This window comes from Stegodyphus dumicola, chromosome X2, assembly GCF_044657685.1.
Source record: "Stegodyphus dumicola isolate Sdum_Otavi_A_Nest chromosome X2, ASM4465768v1".
Lineage (NCBI taxonomy): Eukaryota > Metazoa > Arthropoda > Arachnida > Araneae > Eresidae > Stegodyphus > Stegodyphus dumicola.
The window spans coordinates 72,297,248-72,320,200 of record NC_140781.1 but is presented as its reverse complement, the minus strand read 5'-3'; the positions used below and the strand labels follow the sequence as shown (position 1 = coordinate 72,320,200).

Here is a 22,953-nt window from a genome sequence, read left to right as displayed (position 1 = left end):
TAATATATATATAAATAAATAAAAATAAAAATTTCTAACAAACCTAAAAAGGTGATAGAAGGAGTTCGATACACTCAAACTAACGTAACCTATAAAGAGTGTCCTTACACTATCCGCAACTAGAATGGTATAATAAGAAGAAGAGCACCCTGTAGAGAGTGTCCATATGCCACATATTGCTAATAAGACATATAGTGTAGATTAAACTTGACATAGGTCAAGCCCAATGCTGGAGACTTTCTCCATTACGCAATTTAGTTTGCGGATCAGGTGTCTTTGCTTAACTAAGAGTTTTCAAAATGCCTGACGATTTTGCGTAGGAAATCGTATGTGTAGGCCTTCTGTCAGGGGACAGTTGGCTAAACAGTGCTCCGGAGAGCCGAGTTCACCACAACTGCAGACATTGGTGTCACTAATGCCAAAGCGTGCGAAGAATTCAGGAAAAGTTCCATACCCCGAAATGTAACTGGAAAAATTGGGCATTGCCACAGCAGCGATCTGTCGACACATACGAAAGATGGTAGAAAGTACGTCGACCGGTGAAGCTATTGTCCCATTCCTCTTGCCACTTATTAATTGCTCGAAGACGTAAAGTTCGCTTGAGAAAAGCATGTGGCCAAGGAATGGATATATTCTCATCAGCATCACCAGAAGCCGCTTCCTTGGCATAGGCATTTGCAAGTTCGTTACCATATTCTCTCACATGCGCTTTAACCCAAGCGATATGAATAGTGAAAGACGGAGAAGCACGTAAGTCTTGTTGAATGTCTCGTATAATTGGAGAGGAATGCTCAGGATTGCCAATGGCGTGGATGACAGATAGGCTATCAGAATTGATTGTCGCTTGTGTTATATTCTGAGTCAGCAAGTAGCGGATAGCGCGTGCTATCTCCACTGCTTCTCCTTGAAAAGCACTATTCTGCATAGGTAAATGTCATTTCCAGTGGGCTAGAGGAAGATTATCATGAAAAGCAACAAAAGCGCTTCCTACGTTATCATCTATCTTTGAGCCATCAGTATATATCACGTGGCTTGAAGAATTACGGAACACAGATGGTGGAATTCTGCATTATTTAGTAAGTGCAGGGAATATCATTGCTTAACATTTCTCGAATGGCAGACACATTATCCGCATTATCTGGGATTACTGCTGACAGCGGCCTTCCTGTACATTCTTCATCCTGAAGAGAGTTGCAACCTCTGAGAAGTTCTGTAAGCTTTAAATACAGTATCATGAGATGGAACTTCATTTCCAAATGTTAATTGTAGACATTGAATGCATTGTTTTTGTTTTAATCCCACTTTAATATCATACAAGTACAAGTGACGGGGGACGTGGGCACTGTGCCTCTACCATACTGGTTAATCAGTACAGCACCACGTCCACCATTAACTGGAACAGCCCCAGATGTCAAGAAGGGGGCACATTGGCACCTCGCCGATTTAGTATGCATTGATTATACAGAGGCTGTTAGCACATTTTAGACGATTTTGGTAAGCGGTAATAAAAACTTGTTTGCTGCAAAAGAAGTAATTGCAATTGTACTATGTTTTTAAAAGTCAAAATTATCGTCTGTGGATTGAAAGTTTTGTTTTTATTCAAAATAGCGAATTTAACAAAGCGGTGGTTCGAAGGCTACATTTATGCTCTTTCCGAAGAGAAATATGCATACTCCGTTATCCAAAAACAATGTGAGAGTCATGGTTTTGTGGTATCTAAAGCTTCGATAGGTAATATCATCCAACAAGAAAGGAAAAAAACGTCAAATTGGAGCCTCAAGTGGGACAAAAATTTCAAACAAGTATCCAAGGGAAAAACGGTCATCTTTCGACTATTGCAAAGGTACGTTGTTTAATGTTAAAAGAAAATCCCGCTAGTCAAAGGACAGTTGCAAAATCATTAAAGTGCTCGGTATCCACTGTAAACAAAATGATAAACGTTGATTTAACTCTTAAGAAAGCGAAAAAACGCAATTTGCATTGTCTTCTTCCAAAGCATATCGCTCAACGCAGGACACGCTGTCGAATTCTATATGAGAAACACTTATCCAAAGAAAAATGGAAAACGATTGTCACAAACAGATGAAGCATGGGTGTATTTAAATGATTTTAACAAAAAAAAAGAGCCATTTATTATCATAAAAGGGGAGAAAAAAATTTAAGTACATGGTTCAAAGAATCGAAAGAAAGTTTTTCTAAGTGATTCATTATTGTTGCTGGTTTTTCTTATAATGGCAAGTTAAAAATAAAGAGAGTGCAAAAAAATGTCAAGATTAACTCCAAATACTATCAGGAACATATTTTATTGCCAATTTTTCTGAATGAAATACAATCGCTTTACCCACAGTGCCATCAATCTGTGAGACTCCATCAGGACAAAGCTAGCAGTCACATATCAAAATCCACTGTAAATTTCCTAAAAGAAATGGAACAAAACACTGGTATCAAGGCCATACCCTTCACTGATATCCCTACTAAATCTCCCGATGTGTCACCTATGGATTTTTGTGCTTTCGGACTTTTAAAATCTGCATTATCCAAACGTTGTCCCAAAACCCTAACAGGACTCTGGAAAGCTGTTCAGGAGGAATGGGATAGAATATCTCTTCTGCCACTTCAAAAGGCATTATTATCCTGGAAATTGCGATGTCGAAAGATAGTTCAGAATAAGGGATGTCAAATAGAACATTTAAAACACAAGAATTTTATGTAAGTTAGTTTTGTGAATACAATATACATCGTCTAAAAAATGTGTGAACAGCCTCTGTATTTATAAATACAAGGTCTTATACGTCGTTCAAGGTACATATTACAAGATTTCTTACATTGACCTTGATGACAATTATAATTACCCGCACAAATTATAGTTACACATATTGTTACATTGAGTAATACTTTCACGATATATGACTTGCTTAAAATATGCCTTGAAGTACTTTTAAAATATGCATAGAAATATGAACACTGATACGCATGATATAACACTGATTATATATATTACATATAGCTACTTAATATAATAAGGGCAAATACATAACATTATGCGGTTCATGATACATTACCACATAGTAGAGAATACAGGACTCGTCGCAAAATGTTATGATCATAGTGATTTGTCTTGGATATATAAAATCACCTATAACTTGGATTACACTAACATTACGCATGCATAGATAAGTAAAGAAATACTGATACAGGGATAAATAAATATGCATACATTAAATGCATGTTGGAGACGCATTATGCATTAAGTATATAGCACATCCAGACGTTACACTAATTGAGGTAATTAAATTAATTCATAAACATGATTGAGTAAGCACGCATACTTAGAAACATATAATGAAGTTTATAATGTTTTGACTTGGATAAATAAGGTCACCTATATTAGATATACATACAGGGGTATACATTTGCATGAATATGTGCGTACGTATACGTTCGATACACATTGAATATGCATTGCGCATTGAGTGTATTGTATACAGCCTAGGTTAGTAAGTTATTACACACCTTGCGCTTTCAGACACGTTACACATATAATTATTGTAAAGAGTTGACTTGGATATGCATAGTCATCTATTAGATACACATTAAACATACTGGGGTAGATAAATAAATACATATATATGTATATAAGGTACACATACATTTGGTATACATTGAATAATAATTGAAGATTTGACTTAAATAAATGAAGTCACCTACATTGGAAACGCATTACACATGCAGGGGTAGATAGATTAAAAACATATACATGGATGAGTAATTACACATACGTTATTAAATACACATACGCTTTTAGATACACGTTGTGTATAGGTACACATTGTTATTAGATACACACTTTAATATCATACAAAATCATAGTGAGATAATGTTCTCGCTTCAACTCCATTTTTTTTCTTTTGCCTAAAATTTATTCTACGCCACTTGCAGTTGGCCAATAAAAAATTCGTCTGCTAGGCTAAAATCGTTCAATTTTCAATTCTAACTGTTAAATGTTTTCTGTCACTCATCATCTGCGCCTATGTCAAACATTTCAGAGTGAACTACGCAATAAGATTAAAAAGACGCACATTTCCAAGTTTCGTAAAAATCTGAAAATTGCAAAACAATTTGTGAAAAAACAAAACAATTCATTTGATAAGAATATAAAATAATCAAGTAGATAAAATCTAATTTTAAATATAATAAAACAGCAACACATAAGCATACAATACACGAAACATGAAACCTAGCTCAGAGGTTGAGTAAATTTGTGTCTTTAACCCGCGCAAACGGAATTAATGATGACATAAACCAGACGTATATAAACATCAAAAGTTTTTAACTTCAATCCGTATCGATATAAGACATTAAAAAAGAAGTTAATGGGGACATGGACCAGCCCTATTTCAAAATGATACATTTTGTAACTTCCGTCAGCGCCATTACGTGGGAGGAGACATTAAAAAGGAAGCTAGTAGCAACATGGACAAACTGTATTTAAATACGACACGTTTTTAATTTCCATCTGCGCCATTACGAGAAACAACAGTTTAATTACGAGTCTAATGTTGATATGCATTAGCCCTATTTAAAATTAACCCCTTTTTTTAAGTTCCATCCACGCAAACAAGGTACCAGACATTCAAGAAGAGGCAAATCTCACCAATGGATCAGCCTTATTTAAATATGATAAGTCTTTTAACTTCCATTCATGCCATTACGAGAAATGACAGATTAAAAAGGAGGTTAACAGCGACATGGAAATCCATATTTAAATATTTGCACGTTTTAAATATTACAAATATTTATATATTTAATTAAATACACTTTTTCTGTCTATCATCGGAGCAGATACCCACATACGATACATTAAAGAGAAGGAAAATTGGCATGAGGACGAGAGCTGTTTCAAGATGGCATATTTTGTAACTTCCATCCGGGCTATTAGCAAATACGAGACATTAAACGGGATACTAATGGCAACAAGGACATGCCCTATTTTAATATGACACATTTTGTAATTTTATCTGTGCTTCTGTAAGTTTCGCAACATTAAAGAGGAAGCGAATGTCGATATAAGCGAGGCATTGAAATATGACGCATTTTTATATACCATCTGTGGCATTACGAGATACGAGACATTAAAAGGGAAGCTGATGGTGACGTGGAACATTGCTATTTAAATATGATACGTTTTTAAGTTTCTTTCTGTCAGCGGAAGATAGGATACAGTTAAGGGATGCGAATGGAGACAGTAAAAACCGTATTAAAAAGGAATCGTTTTGTAAGCTCCATCTGTTTTTCTGATACCCGGAATCCTGTAGCTCGAAAAGTTACACGATTACATACAAGCTTTGAGCAGTTGTGATTTTTAAGTTCTTTTCAAGTTCCTGAACATGATGGAATAAAGGGAATGAGCTGGAATCACAGCGAAGCTCGCTGTTGAACTCTAGCCAGCCTTCTCCTTTGACCAATTTTAAAAGGGCCGTCAAGGATCCTGAATCAGTGGTCCAAAGTCCTGAAGTCCTGAACCAGTGGCAATTACTGCCGGACGTTCAAAATATACATTCCTGCTCAAAAGATGTGCAACAAGGGCAATAGACGGAATTAAACAAGAACTATTTAATAGATATCCGTAAAAATGATCCACTAAGTTGATGTGGCATTACTAGACCACAGAGCAAACAATAAAACATACGTATCGTGACTATCACATTGCGAAAGACCAAATGGGTCGGAAGCATGTGCAATGAAAACATCTTATCGTCTAGCTAAAATGCATGCCTCGCAACGGCGAGACAAGTTGGCAATAGTGTCGCTCATAGCTTGTTGAGGCAGAAATGCCTATCCTTGTAGTAATGCATGTCGGATCTTGTGGAGGATGCCTGGCGGCACACTGCGACTTGCTATTCATCGGCCAACATGCCTCACACATGCTGCATGGAATTCAGGGCTGATGATCTAGCAGGGCATGGCAGATGTGGAATGATGTCATTCTTCAGATAACTCCGCATCATTCGAGCTCTTGTGGGTGGGCGTTATCGTCCATAAGTATCGCGTCAGTATCCATTGCAGGGATAAAAGGTCGTACAAGAGGTTGTAGCATTTCGTCGCCATAGCGGAAGACTATGACAGAACCAGCAGTAAATCACGTAGAGGTCGGCGCGGCCGTTTGTTCATATTCCAGCCGATACAAGTAAGCCTCCTTTTCTTTAATGGTCTCTTTCGATGGTATTTGGTGCCCGATAGCATGTCCTTGGCTCTCGCCATATTGCCGTTTGGTAATTATTCTGAATGTTAAATCAAGACTAAAAGAGTACGTGGCACAGCTGCTCTGATGTCCAGCTGCGATGTTCACAGCCCCAATTCAAACGTACTCTGAAATGCAACGGAGTCAAAGAAATACAAACCACAGATCATCGGGCTCATCAGTTCACCTTTTGGCAGTCGACACGACACAGTTTACCGAAATATGGGCCGTCCTGCAGCAGCAAAGAGATGCGACGACAGTTTTACTACTTCTTGTACATAACAACAGGAAGCGATCTTCTGCCGGTGTGGTAATCCCCCGACTTCCAGACCCACGTCTTCTGGTATTTTGATCTCCTTTCGTAACGATTCCAGAACCTACTGGTGACACTACGGTGCGCATTCAGCTCTCTTGCAAGAGCGGATTGTCTTTCACCATCTTGTATCACCCCGAAACCCTCCAACGCGTTTCATCGTGCAGATAGTGTCTTGGGCTCATGCTTTCCGCTTTGGCTATCTCCGATTACACGAAACTATTTCGCTGCTTGCAAACTGACACATAGGCCTGTCAAACCCCTTCTTAACGCGTTGTGGTGTGACTGTGGGATTGCGTTTTATGCTAGATTTTGTTGCTTGTTTGCATTCGGCAATGTAACATCTTCCTCATATGCTGCTTATTTTTTTAATACGAATGCATAATAAACTGAGAAGTGTAAAGTACGGGGTAGTATATTGGGAAGCAAGTAAGAATCGTAAAGAGGAATTCCTGTTAACTCACAAAAAAACTGGTCTTCCTCAAGTAACGCACAATTACTTCTTAAAAGACCTGAGTGAACCAGTTTGTCACAATTTTAATGCAGTGCTGTCAGTACGACAAATTGTGGTCGAGTTTCCCTATTTCAGTAGTCTTTGTGTGAAATGTTTTCAGGGTGCCGATTAAATCTTGACCGTTTAATTTGAAAAGTTGTGAATTTTTATTCCTTTGAATATTTTAGGCAGATCGGTTTTTATTGCTTAATCTGAAATTATATTAAATATTTATATGTGTTAAGATTTTATCTAGTTTTATATTTTTATTTATTATCCTTTGTTTATTATGACTTGTTTTTTAACTTCCATTCGTGCCGATACGAGATACAAGGACATTAACAGAAGGCAAATGAGGACATGGATACACCATATTTAACCAGGACTGTTTAAATATGACACTTTTTGTAACTTCTTTCCGTAACAATACGTGAGCTGAGACACTGAAGAAGATGCTATTGGCTGCGCAAACTAGCCCTATTTATGTATGATACGCTCTCTATGTTCTAAGTTTTGTCAGCATAGTTTCATTATAACGCGTTTTGTAACATCCGTCCGTGCATTTACGTGAGATCAGACATTAAAGAGGGGACTAATGGCAACATGCGTTACCCTTATTTATAAGGGAAGCAAATTGTGCCATCGACCAGCACAATTTAAACATAAAACGATTTTTACTCCCATTCGGTCATTACGAGCCTTTGAGGAGGCTAACGGTGACATAGGCCATCTCTATTTAAATGAGTTTTTTAACCTCTCTGTTACATTTCGAGATTCCAGGCATTAAAGAAGCTGCTGTCGATGTGGATCAGTACTATGCCAAGTAGTACAAAATGTTAAGTCGCATCCTTCCCAGTACGTGGCATTAAAGAGGAGGCGTGTTGGAGATATGTAAAAGCTTTACATATAAATGAAAACTTTTGTAACGTATGTTCGATCCATTACGAGATTCCGTACATTAAAGAGAGGTAAACGGCGACATGGAATTCGCTACTACCTTTTTTTAACTTCGTGCCATTACGAGATCCATGCGAACCCTTTTCAACTTATTCGTGCCAGACATTAAACAGGAGGCAGATGGCGAAGTGGTCTAGCACTATGTAAGTATGACGCGTTTTGTAATTTCAATCCGTATCATTATGATTGGTGCAACATTAAATGGGTGGCTAATGGCGGCATGCAGAAGCGCTTTTTAAACATTACACAGTTTTTAACTTCCATTCGTACCGTTTAGACATACGAGATATTCAAAAGAAGACTAATAGGGACATGCGCATTGAGCAAGCCCAATTTAATATGTAGCGTTTTTTAACTTCCGTCCGTGTCATTAGGTGATACTATACATTAATGAGAAAGAAAATGCCGCCGTGGAATAGGGCTGTATTTATCTTTCGTGTTTTTTAATTTCCATTCGTGCCGTTACAAGATGCGTGTCTTTAAAGAGAAGGTTAATAGCGACATATACCATCCATATTTAAAATTGTTTCGTTTTTTAAACTTCCATATGTGGCATTACTAAATACAAGACACTGAAAAAGAAGGGGAATGGCGACGTGGACCAGTCCTATTTATGTAAATATGGCACGTTTTTAACTTCCATCCGTGACATTAGGAGACACAAGACATTAAAGAGGACGCATCTTTCTCACTCATGGTCTCTTTTATATTTTATGGTTTATATGTTGTATGCTTATTATTTAATGCATTAAAATTACTCTTGATTTGCGTGGCTTGTTTTGTATTTTAATCAAGTAGATGATTCGATGCAGGTTTTTGGAAATTTTTTTGGTAGTTTTTTTCATTTTTGATACTCGTGGAAAATTGTGCAATTTTGTTTCTCTTATTCCAGCCTGTAGGGAACGGATTTATTAAGACATACACTTACTCGTATTTATTGAAATTTTAATTGAATTTGTATTATTGTGTCACTGCTAATTCAGATACAGGCTCTTGCATTTACTTCTCTCTTGCAACAACTCGCTGTCGACGATGTTCCGAGAGATGTCATTTCTTTACAGTTCAATTTCATTTGCGCTATTTTTTTTTTTTTTTTTGTTTGCCTGATTGCTTAAGGCAGTGGTGTCAAACTTAAATTGCTTGCTGGCGAAATGCACGTCTTAAAGCAGCTGACGGGCTAGAACATTTGTTAGAAAAGTTTAAAACCGTTTTCAATTAAATAAATGCGAACTAAGTTTTAAATTTTACTTCCTGGGAATTTATCAAAACATTTTTAAAAATAATCATTTTAGCAGAAATGACAAAAATCCAATTTTTATTTATTTTTTATCTGAAGTCCGATAGTTAGTACCTGCAAGAAATTTCTGCTAGTTATACTTTGTAATTCAAATATGCTCTTCGCTAAATATTATGTTTTACTGACATTTATTTGAAGTAATACTAATATGTTGAGTTAAGCACTAAATAACTTTCTGTTTTAATCGGAAAACCGAAATTTCAGAATACAGAAGCTCCGAGCATCTGTCCGCAGGCAAACTAAGTTTACTGACTGTACCAGTGTGGGAAATTCTCACACCTTATCCTAATCGCGTGGATTGGAGTATAAGCACATATTGACAAAGCCAAAACCTCTTCATTCCTTTTTCATTCAGTAACATTACAGTACATAAGCACAGTCCACATTATTAAAATTATAAGCACCGTACTTTCATGAAATGCACAATTGAAAATTATTCACGGTTGGCGTAAAATTGCCTGCATGCGGTCCGTTCACTGTCTGTCGAAACGTTACGAGGGCTATCTGTTTAAAGTTATTCGAGGGAAAAGCAGTAGCACAAATATAGGCGCGAAGCAATATAGCCCTCGTATATAAAGTACATAAAAGCTATCTGTCTAAAACAGTTACGTTTTCATGGAGCATTTTCTAGAGAAAATTTGCTCATATTATTTATACAAAAAGCTAAAAAGCTCCTTGAAACCAATCAGTTCGCCGGATTTAAATCCTGGGTTGAACTCTAAACTGTTTGGCTCTCTTATTCCCTCAGATATTATTGGGCATAATAATGAAAAACGATAATAAAGTGAATAAATATAGCAAAATACATGAGTGAAAAATTTGAATAATATGTATTACGTAAAAGAACAATCCAATATGAGATATAAAAGAGAGCTATTATAAAATCAATACTAATCCATGGTTAAATTTTATGTATACATGTTACATCGTTAACACGTCAGACGCCGCAAAACAGACCACGCAAATAGGCTTCGCGTTTGAAGTATTAATCTCTTTATTTTATTGTTTTACGCCAGTTAAGAAAGTTAAGTCAGTTTCATTTCAATTGAATAAATATAAATTATTCGAGTTACAGAATTGAGTTATGTGTTTGTACAACTAAACAAAAAATAATTTCATTGATCAGATATGAACCGAGCTTATTCTGAGATATGGACTGTTTGAAGGAAAAAGGAATGAATAGCCTAAGGCTTTGTCAATGTATGCTTGTACGCCAGTGTACATGATTAGTTAGGTGGGAGAATTTCTCACGTTAATACAGTCGGTAAATTTTGTTTGCCAGTTGGTAGCGGATGACTATTCAATATTCTGCAATTTTCTGGTTTACAATTAAAGTTAAATTATTTAGAGGTTAATTCAATATATTGGAATTATCTGAAATTAATATCTAAATATTAAATTCCTGTTGTATTTATTTTCTCGCGTTCGTGAAGCGGCGGACTTTTCATGCAGTCGAAATAAATGTGGACCTGAAGTTAAATATCTAGCTATCAGTGCGCTTAAATTACGTAGCATAATGAACAGAAATTTCTTGAAGGTACCAACTTGTAGATTTCAGACGGAAAATAAATTGGAAATGTTTCCTTTGTATTGTTATTATCATTGTTTGTGTACATTTTGAGAAATATTAATAATTTCGTTTGCTTAATTTGTCGAAAAATGTCTCATTTGTATTTTGTTCTACGGAAACTAAAATGTTTTAATTCTTTCAATTACATAATTATTTTAAAGACTAAATATTACAATGGGGAACGCAAATTTTTTCAACTGCGCAATAATAAACTCACTTCAGTTATAATTTTATATAAAACTGCGTCCTATTTTTCATTATATTAAAGTTTCCTCCGCTTGCTTTTCTAAAGTTTCAAAATATTGAATTCCGGTATATTTATTTTCTCGCGTTCTTGAAGCGGCGAATTTTTCATGCAGTCGATAAAACGCATGCTCAGAATTATTATCGACATCTTTGCAGTGCGAACAAACATTCTATAAATACGTATGACTACTTTTTGTTTTTTTCTGCCACTAAAACTAAATGAATCGAAAATATACTTCGCAAGTTCCAAATTTATCCTCGTGTTCCGTATTCAAAGTAGTGAAAAATGCAGTTACTATTTTCTTTCCTTTTTTTTCCGAATGAGGATGTAAGTCGCAGCTGTTACTTAAATGAATGCCATCGCGCCGATGAAACACGTTTCAAATTTGATTAGGCGCCGTTGCGTAGGAAACGTTTTAGTACGCTGCTCCTGTCATAGTATATATCGGTGAAACCTCTTTAAGATTGTCATGTTACCCTCTGTCTCTCTTTCGTCTTAGTTTCTCTTTCTCAAACCTCTAACATATTTTTTCTTCATTTTGAATATATTTTTGAAATTCGGATTGAGATAAAATTAATTGTTATAAACGAAATGGCATTTGAAGTGAATGAAATGAAAGTAGAATTTTTAGAAAAGAGGAAATTTTTTTTCCGTGCAAGTGGGCATATTCATACTTTCAAAAATAATTAATTACACACAAACAATGAGCAGGTTCTAATTACAGTAGAATCCGTCTTAAGCTGTAACAATGGGACCTCAGCAATTCCGGGTAAAAGATTTTTCCCGGTGGACCGCCCAGACGGTATAGTGGTTAGAGGAGCCTGACTGCGATACCGAAGGGCCCGGATTCGAATCCCGGAGAAGGCATTGATGTAAAAGGTGATCCACCTGTTGGGTGCCTCCATAATAAAGAGACCACCACATCTGGTCTCAGGAGTGGTAGATGCCGGCATATGCAAATACCCGTCATTAGAAAAAAAAAAAAGATTTTTCCTGGTAACTGAGTGCGTATCTCTATAACTTACCTTTTCATGTTTTGTAATGCTATCTTAAGAAATGCTGTAGAATATGCCAAGTCTTTTGGTGCTATTTTTCAATCTAATAACCACTGTTAAATAAATAACGTAAAACACTGTATAGATTATTGAAAATTTAAAAGTATACCCATAATTTTTACATTTTAGAAAAACAAAATTTTTAAATTACATATATATTATAACATGTGAGTTACAAATTTCTTAGTCCGTTGCCATGTAACTTCGAATGTCTGCATGCGACTGTCGCCGTAGTTGAAAAATTCGCTATGTATACGATGAAGCTTCATAACAACATTCACGAACATAGATGAACATTTCTCGGCAAATGAAAGTCTGCAGTTCTTCATCAGCTTCCTTCCACGTAACTTTCTCGATCCGCGTATCGTCATTATCCTCCTCTTCCTCATCATCATCGTTTTCTTTCCCAGTAATATGTTAATATGTCCGATTACTTCGTCGTCATCTTGAGAAAAAGGTGTTTTTAAACCAAGAGAATCTTCTTCACTCGACTCGTCATATATGAAAATGATCACCGGCTGCAGTTTACACCAATAGCAATGTAGCGTTCTTTCCATTTTTCGAGGAAAGTGGCAAAGTAAATACAACGTCTTTCAATGCGAACTGTTTTTGAAAGTCATGGTTACTACCTTCAAAGTTCAAGCATCGACGCATAAAAAAGAATCGATAGTTTAACTTCAGGATAATATATAGGATTGATAAGACTTGTAACGTTAGGCGGCAGGAATATAACACAAATAATTTTCTCATTTAAGTCTTCAAATTGCTAAACCAGTACATACTTTTTATCTGTTCTAAATTTTGAATTTAAATTTAGATCTTCAAAAGTGCCATTATCTTGATACTGCTGGTTACGTGGGATTATAATGTATTTGTAAACTATAATTCAATTGTATATTTCGTACTGGTATCTCTGTTCAGTATGTTGGCTAGTAGAGCCAGCTGCCATATCGTTGGACCCTGGCTGAAATCCGGAAGAAGGCACAGTTTTTTATTGTTGTCTATACTTCTGTGTATAATATCGACTTTATGTAGCCTGGACAAAACTCTCCCTCAAAAGACTGCTAATTGACCAACAAATTTGGCCAGTACCAACTAATGCTTAAATGTTCCCAACTAATGCTTAAAAAAGCAAGTGTATGGCTTAGAATAAACCTATCAGATATTTCTCTCGCTTTCTTGGGGCCTTCGTGGTGTAATGGTTAGCACTCTCGGTTTGTATTCGAGAGGTCCGAGGTTCGAGTCCCGGCGAGGGCATTGTTCATTTTTATCATATCCTGCTTCCAAAAAATCATAATGTCTCTACAGTGGCGCCGGAACTAAAAAAGGTGGTGGTATAATAATTCTTCGCCACCAGGATTTGGCGACTGGGTCGACTTCGTTTTGAAATGGTCAGCACACTCGCCGCGTATTCGAGAGGGCCGAGGTTCGAGTCCCGGCGAGGGCATTGTTCATTTTTCATGTCTCCTGCTTCGAAATAACCTAATATCTCTACAAACCAATATTCCGTAGGAAGAAACATTTTGTGAGGTATAACTTCTTAATAACCAGTAACTTCTCAACCAATAGTTGAATTCCTGATGATATTTTAATTATGCGTTTTCACATAAGTGATTAATTTTGAACTACTACCCTTCTGACTTAAAATTCCTAATGTATAATCCCATAAACCTAATTATCCTCTAAGATCATTATTAAACTTGATTTCAAATACACGAAATGACTCAGGTATTTTTCTTGTGCACAAGCAGCCCGTACTTCTAAATTTCTGACATTAATCTTTAATAGATTTCCTGCTTGAAAGAAGTGATTGTGTGAAATCTGATTAGAAATTTTATTATGTATGGCAACAGATGCTTTTCTTGAATTCGAAAACACAAAATACCTTTTCTACTGCAAACGTGACTATTTTATCCACTGAGTCATGGAACAGAGATAATCGGCATAGTCTTCAGATAGAATGCTGGGGAAAACTTCATAACTGCACGCACATACGCCTAAATGTTGCATCGTGATATCCTTCGCTGTGCTTCTTTTAAATTATTGAAACAGCTTTTACAAAGACCCTGTATTTTATAATATATTACCAAATGTCGCAATTGTGTGGAGCTATTATTGACCTGAAATAATGGTAGCGTTGTTTGACTTCATTTCGACAATGCTATAAAACTGCGTATTTTTTCCACAGAGGGATACGGGGTTTTGTTCAAGATGATTACATGCTTTATTTGGCCTGAAGCATGCACTTTCAATTACGATATTTCGCGTAATAAAGTATTCTCATAATAAGGTATAAAATTTTATAAGAATAGGTTCTATTCTTGTGGTAAGAAGGTTCTGAAGATAGAAAATTTTAATTTTTACTTAATTCCAGTGCATAAAACCCAGATAGGAAAATTCTATTTTGCCTAAATGTAAAAGTTAAATGTAAAAAGTTCTCTACCTCTACACAGAAAATTTATAAAAGTGTTACAAATTTTCTGACTTATATTATTTTTAACTAGTATTTTTGACCGAAATTAAAAAGTCCTAAATTTTTTCCTTACTTCAGCTACACTAATGATGATTAATGGTTATGTGTTGAATTAACAACACTAATTATAAACTTTGTAGTTATCTTTGAAAAATTATAAATTACTCATATTTCATTGCGCGTTACTCATAAGAGTACTGAACATTTTGCATAGAACTTATTAAAACATAATGTAAATTTTCTAACTGAGTGTTTACTTCGACTAGGAATGTATATAAAGTTAAATTTTTATTTTAAAAACACCACTCCTAATATGGTTTTGAAAAATATCTTATCTAGAATGGTTTTGATGACCGAAGATCATTATCTGAAAATAGCGATGAAACGTCTCTTAACTTATTTAGATGAAACTTATTTAGAGGAACTCCAGTACCTAGCATATCGACACAATTTAAATTCATTTATCGATTCTATCAAATGCAATTAGAATTCATTTGACAATCATTTTTTAGCACGAGAATGTACAAATAGCCAAGAAAAGCTTCCAGATCATTATATAAGGTTTCTCCAGCCTTCTTAGCATCCCTTCGTAATGTAGTAGTCATCACGATCGGCGCGTATTCGAGAGGTCGTGGTTCGCATCCCGGCGATGACAGTGCTCATTTTTCATCTTTCCTACTTCGAAATAACCTAATGTCTATACAATTATACCTCATTATTTCAGAAATCTATCTGAGCTAAAGTCTTAACTTGCTTCAAAGAGCAACTGTCTAACTTTATTCACAAACATTTTCTGTCTCAGACTCATTCTGAAAATCTTTCGCAAGGGTATTTAGTAAGACCTTAAAACTTTATTTGGCAAAAAGTCATTATTTTGGTATCAAACATAGTACTTACAAGATAGGTTATGGCTATACTAAAAAAATTTGGCCCTTAGCCGATATTTAACCCACAGTATTCTTGATATTATTTGTTGTGCAGGTGCAGCCAATCTGCACTAACTAGTCTGCAGTTCCTCCCAGTTTTGAGGGAAAACATTCCAGGAGGCGCTCCAAGAGTCTCCCATTACCACTTCTTCTACTAAAGGACTTTCAACTCACAGTGCATTTTGAGTGTTCCCTTGCAGCACAGACATTATACTCTTACAATCAGCCATGCCTTCTCCGAAATTCAAACCTCAGCTCATCGGTACGGCTGTTAGACTCATATATGCCATTTTAGTGTTTATATTACATGCTCATATCTGCATATTATGCGTAGTATGTGCATGCGCAATATATACAGTATGTATACATATGTTTTATATTTAATATTGGCACATTTCAGGAAATAATTTACGTTTTATTATGGTTTCAATCTGTGTATATGCATATGGTTTAAAATGTGTTTACTTGATTTAATAAATGTTGCCCGATCTGTCGGTCTGGCCACGGAGATGTGGTCTGGCAGGTAGTAGTTAACATCTGCTGGGGTGGTAAACATTTGTGCCCCGATTTAGATAATATACCTGGGTCGAAATCCAACTTAGTGGTTTGCGTCACTATACATGATGGACGGCATATTGCGCAACCTGAATGCTCTCATCCATTAAGTTATTTGAAGTCGGCAAATGCTATTTTCATTTTAAAGCCGAAACACCAAACTGTAACTTTGATGGTCTGAACATAATTTGACCAGACGACCTTTAACAGTATAATCAATTATATGTCATTTTGTAAATCATATTGGAAATTTTCTTGAAGCAGGAGGCTTGAAAAATGTGCAGTGCCCTTGTTAAGACTCAAACTTCGAACCTCCTGAATACGCGTCAAGTGTGCTTCCCGTTACACCCCGAAGGCATGCGGAAAGGAGGGAGAAAATACCTTATAATATGACTACTTCAAACTTACTGAAAATTTGCTACGTTCTTCTCATCTTTTTCAGAAAAAATTTCTGATACTCGTTTAATATTATTATTTTGATTGGATATTGAATTTCATATTTTAAAGTTTTGAGTATTTAACCCTCACTCTTTTAACTCGTCCAGTGCATTATTATATTATTATTATTTTGTCCCATTCGTCTGTTAACAGTGCCTTTAAAACACGCAGTTGGCAGGTTACATTTTGAATTATGGTAGGGCGCATCATGTTTACATCAGGTTTGCCAGATGGGTATTTTTAAACCAAATTCTAAAAATTGGCCCTTTTTGAGTGTGGTTGGCGACAGAGAATTTATTAAAGCCAGGCTTGTGTTAGGCGACAGAGAATTTATTAATTCATTTTATTAAAGCCGGCTTCCACCCGCCTTTAATAAAGTGACAATTATTTGCAAGAAAATCATATGAAATTATATTATACTCGCCATTTAAAATTTAACTTATGTAAGTTAATATTGCTTCCAGAATCAAAGATTTTAAAATTTGCACTTTTTCTTTCACAAATTTTGTTGTTTGGAGCAATAATAGTAATATAATCGACTTTTTCAATTTAATCTGCGCATAAACTCTGAAGTTTCTGAAGGGGAATCATGATCTTGTAAATCAACCATGAAGTATTATTTTTCCTATAAATATTCTTACAAATTACATTGTATTTTATTAATTATTATTACAAAATATTTATACTGTTGTTAGAATACATTTACTACTGTAAAGTGAAAGTGGACTTGATTGGGTTTACAGAAATTAATAGAACATTCTGCATGTATGAGACTAAATTTATGTAACGAATCCCATTCCTTTGATACTGATGACAAAAATAACTACAATCTGGAAACAAATAGTCTGACGATAATATTGTAAGGATCTTAAGTTTTACTAACGTTTATTTTATTTTAAATCTTTACTATCACTTCTTATTTTCTACTTCCGGCCAGAATTAAAAGCTTTAACTTATTTATGCAAATTTGTTGGCGAACGCCAAGTACTTAAGTTGTGGCTTTTTGCCAAGCGAGAGAGAGGAAGGAGTTAGTCGAAGCAGGCCGCTTGCCTTAGCAGTTTTACTCGGTTGCTGGTTGCCTTCCAGGCCAGAGGTTTAATCCGCTTGATAATTTTAAACGTATTGTAGTGTTAACAGTTCTTTGTACTACATACGGCTTCCTGTTAATATACGGCCAATCTTCCACGTAGGCCCTTGTTTATTATTCCAAATTTAAGTTAGAGTTTAGTTAATATTTTTATATTCTTACGTTCAGACCACAAGTAGTTGGTCTCTGTATTCCGAAGTACGGAAATTATTGTAAAGAGTGAAAAATAAAGGGTTTCGTATACCCTTCCTGTGTATCTTGTCTACTTCCCACATTTATTGGACATAGCTTTAGTAAGCTCCCTGTTTCGAGTCAGGTTTCGGAGAAACACTGAACCTGATAATATAAAGAATATATTTAAATCTGTGGGTGCGAGCCAGTTTGCCTAAGAAAGTACTCTGCAATGGCCTCTCCTCCCTTAGGCAGATAGCTCCTCAATTGCTTTGCGATAATCAAACAATTAAACCTATATCCTTCCTACTTGGTAAATGGTAAAGAAAAGGACGTGTCAAGTAAAAATGAGGGCAAGGAAAACAAAGTTTAATAGACTTAAAGGGAATTTTCGTCAATTAAACGCTGTTTGTCATTAAACGTTGACAATTTATGTTAAAATGTCAGTGTTGTTCGTCAGTTGCAATGTTGTTTCTCTTGCACTCTATTCTTCGTGTTTATTTCTTTCTATTTTAAATGTTCTCTAAACATTTTCGGTGAGAGTTAATTAAACCTTTCTTTAAAAATAAAGATTTTCTTTTACTGAATTGGACTTCATGCTGTCTGTCAAGTAAAGGTAAAGAAAACAAATCCAACGGACAATTTTTGGATCACCTTAAAGAATAGGTACTTGCCATACATTGAATGTTGTTTGATTAGAATAATGCAACAATCCGGAGCACAACAAAAAAACAAACAAAAAGTTGAAGATTCTGTTTACTGAAATTTGCACAAATGGGATTATTTGTCTCTAAGAGCTTATAATTGAGAATTTCATAAAACTTTTCTGTGTGTGGACTCATGAGAACCTTCAAATTTATTGCAAGCGGGTTTAGTGGGTGGACAGCTCTTCTCAAAATTATCGACTGACTAACGAATTGATTTTATAGCTTGTTGATGAGATTTAACCATTAGAAAATATTACATTTACAGCTAATTAATTAAATTTTATCTTTTAACTGCGAAAGAACCGATTTCATAGCTTACATCTAACATTTCACAGTCTTATTATTTCTGCTATGGGCAGGCATATTTCCAATAAATATGGCAACTGCTAATCATCTTAAAGAATTAACCTACGCTTTCTCTGAGGTTATAAGGTATTTCTCCCGCCTTCTTCACATACCTTCGTGATGTGGTGGTCTGCACGCTCAGCGCGTAATTGATAGGTCCGTGGTTCGATTCCCTGCGAAGGCGTTGCAAATTTTTCATCTTGTCTGCTTCCAAAAAAAAAAAACCTAATGTCTCTACAGTGGCGCCCGAACTAAAAGGGTGTTGGATGATGATTCTCCACACTCAGGATTTTGGTAACTGGGTCCCCTATAAACCCCAGTCGCCCTTTAAAAGGGGGAGTATATAAGGTATTTCTCCCGCCTTCTTCCATGCCTTCATGGTATGGTGGTCTGCACGATCCGTGCGTAATTGAGAGGTCCGTGGTTTGATTTCCGGTGAAGGCGTTGCAAATTTTTACATCTTGCCTGCTTCCAAAAATACCTAATGTCTCTACAAGGTATCATGCACAATAATTCACACGCTAAATTTCAGTATCTGCTAGGAAATTTCTGAAATCAAAGTAGTCGTATCCATGAACATTATTGGGTAAAATATTGTTGAAAATTAAAATTAAATGTCTTGATGATGCTCTCCAATTATGTAAATGCTTTATTCATTTTGTGTGATTACCTTTACCCTAAATACTATATTTCATGGTTTTATCGTAAGTTTGAATGATAAATAAGAAAAGCGATTGGATCCGCAATTTCTTGGGGCAGTATATTTCTTAAATAACAACTCAGCTAAATAATAAACTATACTTTATATCCTACCACTTTAAGTCCTATCATCCCCTTTTTCGTCACCTTTCAGAAAGACGTTTGGAAAAGGGGCTTATTTCATGCTACAATATAATGTAAAAGGGTTATTTCATTCTCATAACATTTTAAATATTTATCTCATACGTTTAACATCTCATACATTTTAAAGCTATTATAATATTTTCCTTAGTAGAGTGACATAAGATTTGTACATTTGCCTTTTCACCTCTCTAACGTCTGACATGATTTGTAGAGAGTCATATTTCCTAAATGAGGAATAAACATTCACTAGAGGAAAGTGAAACATAATATAAACATTATATTTCGTAGAAATATAATTCCATAATAGAATAGGAGTAATATATAAATAGGGATAATATAATATTCCTATTAAGGAATATTTAAACCTAGAAATATGTAAATAGAAATAATAGGAATAATAATTCTGTAATAAAATAGGAATAATATAATATTCATATTTTCTTGGCCATGAAATAATTCGTGGATTTGATATAATATGACTGTCGGACGAGTGAGATAAATCACAAAATCAAAACAATACTATATTTTCTAAATATTTTAATTTAGGTAATCAATAAAGCATTTGGTTTAAATTTTTAATCGAATAATACTTTGACTATTCCTTAATATTAAAATTGACAATTAATTAAACTACCTAGAGTTTATCTTTCTACAGAACTAAATTAAGCACATGAAAAGATTGTGTATGTTTCCCGGGTCGAGTTTAAAGCAGTATCGTCACACGAAATGTGCAAGATGTTCAACTTTTTTAACTGGGAAACTCGAATTTATTGCAGTAATTTACAAAACATATCATCTTAATCAAAATTTCCTTTTGAATTAAACAAAAAATTAAATCCTAATTTGATTTCTGAAACGTTTCCCTATAGTTATTTCTATGTAAGCCTGTATACTATGTAATAAAACTTTATTCGGTGATGAATTTAAGTGAAATTGTAGTATGATCGATCCCAGTGGGCGATTATTTGATATAACGTAAATAAATTTCACATAATATAGAAATATGATGAGAAATATTAAATCGTACCTTGAAGTTCGAAATAGCTTTGAGATTTTTTAACAAATGTTTCGAAATTTGTTTAACTTATGATGGGATTTCAAAACATGTTCTTAACTTTCCAGGCTCACCTCACCAGTTACTGAAGTCTGAGATAGCTGAACAATAGTATCTCGACTCGAGTTCAGATCTTGGCTACATAAGAGTTTTGTGGTTTTCCTCATGTGTAATGTGAATACGGGCTAGTTTACTATGAAACATCCTTTATTCTCGCGTGCTTTGCTGTAACTCAAATAACCTAGCCCAATATTTTTAATTTATTCGATACTTTTGAAATGCTTTTTAATTTACATGATACTTTATAAAATCCTTTTAATTTTCTTGTATTTGTATGTAGAGGCATTTTATCCAGGCAAACTGTACGAAAATTCAAACATAGAACAAGAAATATAATTTTAATTTCATTTTTAACTTTCTAATCTAAAAAATTCAAATTTCAATCTAATCTATGCGACTTGTTTTTTAAATGCGGAAAAGTTGCTTTTTCATTTTTGCTTCATTATATTATTTCACATGAAGTTCACAATCCAGCACTGTACATTGAAAAAGAAAAAAGCTGGCAGCATAAAGGCTGACAAAAAGTGAAGAGAAATTTGGAAGAGATGGGGCACGAAAGCATCATCAGCTCAAAAGATGGGAGCAATTAGGTTGTCAGTCGGAGTACAACACCTTTTAGCGGAGGAAAATTTAGGCAGAAAGTCATTTGTTTGAATTGTCTCTGCATTTTGACATACCCAAATCTTAACTGCTGTTACCGAAAACATAAATATTCAACAGTGCCTTGACAGTGACTTAAATAGTCGATTATGCCTTGCTGATAACTTAAATAGTCAATTACGCATTACCGATTACGTAAATAGTCTATTATAACTTGTTGATAGCATAAATAGTCAACTAACAGAAATTCAATATGTCATTAGTATTAGGTACTGCATTCTTACAGTACAATAAGCTAGAGTGTAGAAAATATTATTCAGGGCATACTATAAAGAAGAAAAAGCATTTTTTCGATAAATATCGTATAATTATCGATACTTTACATCCTCTATATGGAAGAAGAATTACTCTTTTGCATCACTGTCTATATCTCATGATATGCACGACTTTGCCTTACAAGTATTGATAATATTAGCTGCGATACTTCCTTGCGAGTTTTTAAAGTTGTCTCATATTCGCATGTTCTAATGTCAGTTGGTTTTAGATATATAACCATTTCTGATGAAATGCTAGGAATACGGCTCATTACCCTTTTACTTTATGCAGTAAACCTCTATAACATGAATCACGAAGACCCGAAAAATCAGGAGTTCGGGTTAAAATATTAATGTTAACTGGGGACGCAAATTTTATTTATTCTTTTTCTTCACTTTAACCGTTTACAGTAAATAGTTACATAAGTACTATAATACATTATGTATGTCGTGATAGTAAACACTACCACTACTATATTAACTACTGTACCCTGTGATTTGAAAAATGCACTCATAGATCTTTTTCTCGTGAAAATTCCTCTATATTGCGACACGAACAAAAAATGCCTAGTAACTTCACGGCCAGCTGCACCCATGACTTCCGTAAAACTTACAGCCAATTCCGATGCTGCAGCAAAACGTTATACCGTGTTCAGGGCGTATAGCATTTCCTGGCCGGGTAGGGGGAAAAGCATTATCCTCCTCACTTTCTTCTAATAACATTTCTTGTACTTCAGATACAACTGCTTGTGCATCAAATTCCACTGGAGTGTGCACGGCAACATCATCATCTCCATTAAGAGATACCTCGAAACTAACAGCAGGGGACGAAACGTCTTGTAGACTATTTCATTCCCTAGGTGAAGTGGTGTCATTGTCATCATCTAACTCGTTAAAAGGATTAGCCTCTTTCTGAAATATTTCTATATGTATTGTGATAATTTGTATTTTCAGGGTGCTACGATAGCTTTTATTGCATCAAACACATTCCAGGTTGGAGCTTCCGTCACTTTTTCAGCAATGCAAAATAGATCTCTCACAAGTCGCTTGCAATAAGACCTCTTCAGACCTGCAAGAGTCGCCCAGACGGTATAGTGGTTAGGGGAGCGTATTACGCTACCGAAAGGATCGGGTTCGAATCCCGGAAAAGCATGGATTAGTGTCGGTGCGGCATGGCGGTATTTTAAATATGCGGCCAACCGAAAGT

The 22,953-nt window shown here is 35.2% G+C and overlaps 1 protein-coding gene and 1 non-coding gene across 2 annotated transcripts in view; both read left to right on the top strand.

Moving 5' to 3' along the window:
* LOC118198020 (small conductance calcium-activated potassium channel protein 2-like) overlaps window positions 1-22,953 on the top strand; it is a 415,420-nt gene that overhangs the window by 224,403 nt on the left and 168,064 nt on the right. The window lies entirely within an intron of this gene.
* TRNAT-UGU (transfer RNA threonine (anticodon UGU)) lies at window positions 13,358-13,430 on the top strand. Its single transcript has one exon. It is a non-coding gene; the product is annotated as a tRNA-Thr (tRNA).